The sequence below is a fragment of the Rattus norvegicus genome, chromosome 11 (assembly GCF_021556685.1).
Source record: "Rattus norvegicus strain SHRSP/BbbUtx chromosome 11, alternate assembly SHRSP_T2T, whole genome shotgun sequence".
Classification (NCBI taxonomy): Eukaryota; Metazoa; Chordata; class Mammalia; order Rodentia; family Muridae; genus Rattus; species Rattus norvegicus.
Genome location: NC_141544.1, coordinates 45,136,133 through 45,143,390, shown reverse-complemented (window position 1 = coordinate 45,143,390; position 7,258 = coordinate 45,136,133).

Genomic DNA, 7,258 nt, shown 5'->3' with positions numbered 1-7,258 from the left:
TTTGAGGTTTCATCCATGTGAGATATATTTGAGTGTCCAGGAGTAAACTTTTTAAAAAGTCACTTTTTATAGCAAATGAAGACTTTTCAAATATCACCTAACAAAAGGCCTCTTTGAAGTTGGGTGGGCAGAACACAGCCACAATGGGTACCCTGCTTACTTGCTACAAATGGCTTATTTTGCTACAAAATGAATGGAGAAGAGAAGACTTCAGAGATCTCAGCCTCAGAAAGAATTCAAGGAACCTCAGAGCCATCCCACAGGCCCCACCTCAACTATGCACTGTGGAAAGATGTTGTGCTTGGCGTAGTTCCCCATTGGCTCCGGCTTGGCCCTGGTGTGGGCTGGACGGTGACTTGGGCTCTCGGTGTGCTCCTGTTTTAGATCTTAGAGTAAAGGAGACCAGTTCATGAGTATTCAAGAGTTCAGGCAACAGAGGAAGGGAATATAGGAAGGGAGGAAAAGATAGGTTTTCTCTATTCATAACTTTTTAACCCCCATAACCTCCCCACTCCTTTGTACACACATAAACACATACCTGCATATGCATACATACATGCACGCACATACATACACACATGCCATACATACTCACTCATTTGTATATACATAAACACACATGTGCTATAAGCAAACACATTCACTTGTACACACATAAACACACATACATACACATACATAACACACACACACACACACACACATACACACACACACACACACATACATCAAGGTCTGGATTGCAAAATGTGTCTTCCCTGATTCTGAGAGGGGGTCTCACTAGGTTCAGTGTCCCATCCCCACTCCTGTTTTCCACCTTGCTCTTAGGAACTTAACTGCGCTTTCCTCATCTCTCTGTGTCAACGCCTTAATTCCTGATCCATTGGAAGGTGGCTGCAGTAGAGACAGGGCCTACGGAGAGGTGGTTCTTGTCAGTGAGATAGTTAGGTAGGCTCTGATGCAGTGAGAATGGCGGCTCTGTATGAGGAACAGTGGCTACTGCATCAGTCAGGGTCCTCCACAGAAGCAGAGCCACAGCACGCACAGGCAATGCAGGGGGAGTCATTGGGTTGCTTCACACAGTGCAGCCCTGAAATGGCTGTGCACTGGAGGCTGAGCCCCCTGGTGGCTGTTAATTAACCAACTTGGATGTCTTAACAGTCTTCTGCACCTTGTGCTGAAGGCCTAGAAGGTTCCTGAAGAGCTGCTCATCTTCAGTCTTCCTTGGAAAGATCTCTCTGGGCCACCACCATGTGGTGCTGTGTGCTCTGTGGGAGGATTTTCCCCTTCAGTTTATCTTTCTAAGAAATCCCTCACAGTCCCTGCCCAGGTGAGTATTTCTTATTTAGTCATTGATTCAGTCAAGATTAACCAGCATGGCTACTTAGAGAGACAGGCAGGAGGAGAAACAGATAGAAAACCACACGGGAATAACAAGAAAACGCTGTCTACAGACCAAGGGGAAAGGCCTTGGGAGCAGCCGTCCCAGCTGCCCACAGCTCCCGAACCTTTGGCCATCAGGACTGCAAGACCACAGATAGAGCAGGAAGGGTGAAAACATCATGAGACCGGGGACTCTAGACCTTGCTCCCGCTCCCCATGATCTGCCTAGCAACTAGAGTGGGTTTTTTTTTAAACTTTTTATTGATTCTTTGTGAATTTTTCCCATCAAGCACCCAGGTCCTGTGCATCTCCCTGTCCACACACAGATACCCTTTACCACTGCAACCTCCCCCCACAAAATAAAACACACACACACACACACACACACACACCACCACCACCACCACCACCACCACCAACAACAACAACAACAACAACAAAACAAGGCAAAAAGAAAACAACAAAAAAATCTCATTGTGGAAGCTGAGGCACATCACAGTGTGGCCCACAGCACATCCTTCAAACAGGAGTATTTGTAAACGATATTTTTATTTTGAATTCTGTGTATTTGTGTATGTGCCTGAGTGCAGAGCCCACAGAGCCCACTAGAGGGCATCAGATCCTTTGGAGCTGGAGTTACAGGTGTGTTATAGGTGGCCAATGGGACCCGAGCCCTGGTCTTCTGGAAGAGCATCATGCGCTCTCCACCACCAGACATGAATGCTAAGGATAGAAATAGAAGATTTAAGGTACAAACACTACTCAGAACAGGGGTCAATATCCTCTGCGGGGCTCTTGTGAGAATCACGAGTGTGAAGCATGGACCCAGGACCCAGGGACACAGAGATGACACTGTCTAAGCCACTGTGACCGTCAGAGTCTCCATCGAAGATGTTGGAGGGAGCCGGTTTACAGCTGCTTGTGCATCTTTGCCAAGTGGCAGCCCATTGAGTGGGTGCCTCAGTACTGAAACATTTGGTGTCTGAGACGACCCTGGGGATTCTTCTCCCCGGGATACTAGGTGACCTAACTTTCAGGGTAGGTTCACAGAATCTGTTATTCCCGAAACCAATTTTCCCTCTTTACATCCATGGACCTGCTGCTACCTGCTTACCAACTATTATGGTTTGGATCTGCGAGGTCCCTCACAAGTCCATGTTCTGCACAGTTTCTGAGCTGCTGGTGCTATTGGGAGAGGCTCTGGAACCATGGGAGGTGGAACCTGGCTGTGGAAGAAGGCCACTAGAGGCAAGCTTTGTAAATTTGATGGGGAAATTGATTCCTGCCTGGCTCTTATCTTCCTGGCCTGCTATGATATCATCAGCCCTCGTCACACACTTCTGTCACCATTATCTAAGCCGTCCACTATCCCTTTCCCTCCACAATGAACCGATCCCTCTGAAACCAGGGGCCCAAGCACATCGCCCCCTTCTTCAGTTGTTCTGTCGCCCTTCACCGTGATATAAATTAACCAGTTGATCGGTGTCACAGGAAGGCAGAATTTCTTAGGTAAGATCAGGCTTTGCTGAAAGGTTGCAAATTATACCACAAGCCCGCCACCTTCATGCCAGCCCCACTAAACTCCTCAGGGATGACTTTGCTTTGGTTTGCCTTCTCCTTGGAAATACTTGGAATGTTTATGATCCTAACCTCTTAGACATGCCCCTTGGGACATACCAGAGGAGCAGGGCTGCACACAGCTGCTCACTTCTGAAATGGGGTTTGGTCTCTGTGGCTACATTTAATGTCGGTCTGTACCCTTCCCAGTAACCCTGGACCCTGAGCTACATTTAGTCTTGGAAAATACTGCACACTGATTTTGTCTAAAAATCCAACATCCAATTGGATAAATTAGAATCTCTCCATAACTTCTCCCAACCCACAGTGCCATGTATGCCAGCCAATAGCACTTCCGTACTTTACCTCTCTCTAGATGAAAGGTGACTCACAGCCATCTGTGTTCATGGTCATAGATTCTTGGCCAGGATTCTTGGCCATAGATTCTCCTTTAGAACAAAACTTGATATAAGCACCCGGGGCCAGGAAAGCCCCTTCCCCACTGGAGATTATTTCAGAAGGCTCATGCTGTGCCAGTGGGGGATCCACAGCATACGGTGACACTGGAGGTGACTGCCTGGCTCATATTTGCAGCCTTTAAGGCATTTTCTCCGTACATCTTCCAGAATGTATAAACCAAAGCAGTTGCTCCTGTGAGTTGTTCCTGACCCACGGTCACGAACCAGAGAGAGTCATGGGAGCCAGTTTGCAGAACCCAAGGTTTTGACCCATCAGTATAGATTGCTGTGATATTTGAATAAGCTCAGTGGAAGATTCCATCGGCTCTACAGCACATTCAGAGAGAGATGGGTTGCAGGACCCTCAAGAATAAAGAGGTGACGGAGCCACGTGACGGAACAACAAACACTGCTAGGGCTTCCACTGTGCACCCTGATGCTATCGTGCTTCATACTGCAATGCCTCGTTTATTGACTTCACAGGGTCCCACGGCAGAATGCTACGAGTATCACTTTCCCATTGGGGTGAAAATTCACATGGTCAAAGAATATGGTGGTCTGAAAAGCTCTTCTGGTAATTATAGAATCTGTAGGACGGACTGAGTTCTTCACCTTGTCTGTAAAATTGTGACCCTGGCAAGTCACCAGCTCATCCAAATGGTCAGAAGTCAGGAATGATCTCAATATCAATTCAAATTTGATAAGGGAGACTGAGTCTGACGCATCAGGCAGGCAACAGACACCACCGAGGTTTAGACTTCCGGTGACATTAGGTCTGGTGGGTTTTATCTGGAGGTGTCACAACCGCTCTGGAAGGTGCAGCTCCCACCTTGAAAACTGTCTTGAACCCTAACATCTCAAGGTACAGGGTACCAACTACTCTGAGAAAGAGCCTTCCACTCTCAGTTGATATTTCCCAAAAACTCCCTCCCTGACCTTCCCTGAGGCTTGTATCTTAGTGGATTCCAGTCCAGTCAAGTTGACAGATCAAGCATCACACCAGAAGAACTTAAACACCCCCAATTTCGAGGTGTCCACAGCAGTCATTCCTGCAGCTAGACACCCGAATCACAGTGACCCGAGTGGAAAGTACTACACAGCCAGCATGTTGCTTCTGAAACATCCTTCCTCCTTTGCCTTTGACTGGGCAGAGGTTAACCCCCAGACATCCAGAGCACCAAGCACATCCCTACCTGGTTCAGACGCTTCGCTGTAGCAAGATCTCAGGAGAAAGCAAGGGGGAGGGGGCCACATGTGCAGAAAATCACCATAGGGGGGCTGGGTATCTAAGAACTGTGGGGAATCCTGTAGGGAGTCAGTAGCAGCACTGACACTCCATCCGATGGGCATGAAGGACAAGAGGGTCTCAGAACACAGACTGCAAGGATTATGAGGAGTTGAGGCCACTTCACGGAGATGATGGGTCCAGAGACCCTTCCTTGTCTGCTTCTGATCCAGGGCAGATGCCTCTCTAGCTGAACCCAACTACATAACAGGATCCTTAGGTACCTAGGGCAGAGAGTACCAGACAAGGCACAAAGTTGGCTGCCTCTAGAAAGGAGGAGGAACTTGACGCTGAACTGCAAACCTCACCATCTTACTGCTTTTTATACTGTTGATGGTTAATATGTCAGCCTGACAGGGTCTAGGCTCCCTTGACAAATATGTCTCCGGACAGCATGTGAGGAAGGCAAGATTAAGTTAACTGAGTTAGGCAACGCTAGTGTATGGGGCTGCAGTCCAGAACTGAATAGGGAAGGAGAAAATGAGGAACTCACAGATGACTCTCTCTCTGCCTCCTGAGTATGGACACAGTGTGATGTGCTGCCTCAAGCTCTTGCTGCCACGGCCACGACTACCCTCATGACAGACCGTGCCCTTAAACTGCAGGCCGAAATAAACCCTTCCTTAAGAGGCATTATTCTGGGTATTTCATCACGGCAACAAGACAAGGAACTAAAAGTCCATGTCATTGTGATAACCCTCCAACCGCTTGGAGCCTGTGAAAGGACCCAGCATTTGAAACTGAGTTTAATCGAATGATCAGGGAAATTAGTTTTGAGACTTTGCAATCAATACTTCTATACAAAGGAGTCTTTTAATTTGTAAATTCTTAAGTCTTTTTATTAGTCTATAAGTGAGGTTTGAATTTTTAAAAGAACATTATGTGCGTATGACATTGAGGCCCTGTGTATTAAATTAGCTACACACAGGACTAGCACTGCTGTCCATGCACACAGCTCAGAAGCTCCCGAGCTGCTCATATTAGTGCGGACCAGGACCCCACGATGCAAGCTCCAACTCCAGAGCCCGCCAGAAAGATTTCATTGTTCCTGCCATGGACTGCCCTTCTCCTAGCTTGCTGACTGCCAGGCATTCTTGTGGGGGTGGTATTTCTGCTGCATAACCTTGTTCTTATCCTTTTGCTTTTGAGGTACATGTGCTTGACTCCTAAACAAGGCTGTGAAGTCATTAGGGGACAAGGTCTCACCCTTCAGAGTCTTTGCGTCCTTCCATGTCCTGTTTCTCTCAATATAGCGCTAAACACATACATCCTCGGGGAGTGGGGGTCGATTGCTTGGATTTGTTTAGCCTTGTGTGCAGTGAGTACTACGTTACTAGTTGATGCTGTCAACTTGGTGGGATCTAGAATCACCTAGGAGACAAACTTCTGGACGTGTCAATAAGAGAGTTTCTAGACCGAGTTGACTGAGGTAGGAAGACGAATCCTAAATGTGCACAGCACCCACCGTTCTCTGGCCTGGGGGTCCAGATGGGCAGAAGGAAGGAAGTGAACTGAGCACCAGCACCACTCTTTCTGTTCCTGCCTGGATGCTGTGGGGACAGCTGTCTCAAGCTCTTGCTTCCGTGCCTTCCCCCTGGATGGTACCCTCAAACTGGGAGCCCAGATAAACCCTTTCTTCCTTGAGTTGCTTTGGACAGGCATCTTGATACAGAAATAGGAAAGCAGTCAATACAACCACAGACACAGTCCTGAATGTGTCCAGGTTTGGTCAAGGGAGATCTCCTAGAGTACAGTAGAGGCCATGGGCATGGCCCACCTGAGGTTTGAGTACTGAGGAGTTTCACCAGGATCTCTACCTGTTGAAGCTGCTTCCCTCTGCAGGAGGAGACTCTGTCTCCAGCTCACTTCACCGTCACCGTCAGGGACAATGGGACTGCCTGCCTGCATTGTGGATGTCTTAGATGCTGATATCTTCTTTGGATATAAGTTAGGCATTTTTGATGAGCTTCAAACTTTGTTAGGAGAATTTATCAGTGGGTATCTGTGATGTACCAGGCCCTGGGGTCACAGTGGCAGAGGCCCCCAGACAATAATATAATCCAGTCAGTGTTCAGAAAATGACACCAAACAGCATGTGCTCAGTGACATGAGCTCAGTGACATGTAGCCACTGCTGAGTGACACGATGTCAGAAAATGGCTCATGAAGAAAGGGACAAGGAGGCAGCATGGGAATCAGACTATTCAGGGACAAAGAACAGTGTAAGACTGGTGGGTGTGCACTTCTGATCATGCCGTGTTATCCAGGGCACCACTGACGGATTCCTGCAGGGGAGAAAGGCAGCCTCTGAGAGGATTCAGTGTCAAGGGTTCAGGATAGGCTTTCAAAGTGGAACTGGGGATAGGATGTACTGAAATTAGTGTTCTTCATTTCAGAGGTCCTTTTGGTTTCTTAGCAATGGCTATGCCATAGTTTGGGGCATTCCAAAATGAGGATTTTAAAATGAGATGTAGCTAAGGATGGGTGGCGTAGAGTGGAAATAGGACTGAGAGAAATGGGCAGGGGACATGAGGAATCTGGAAATGAGGTTCTGCTCTTTAGGAAGAACCAATGTT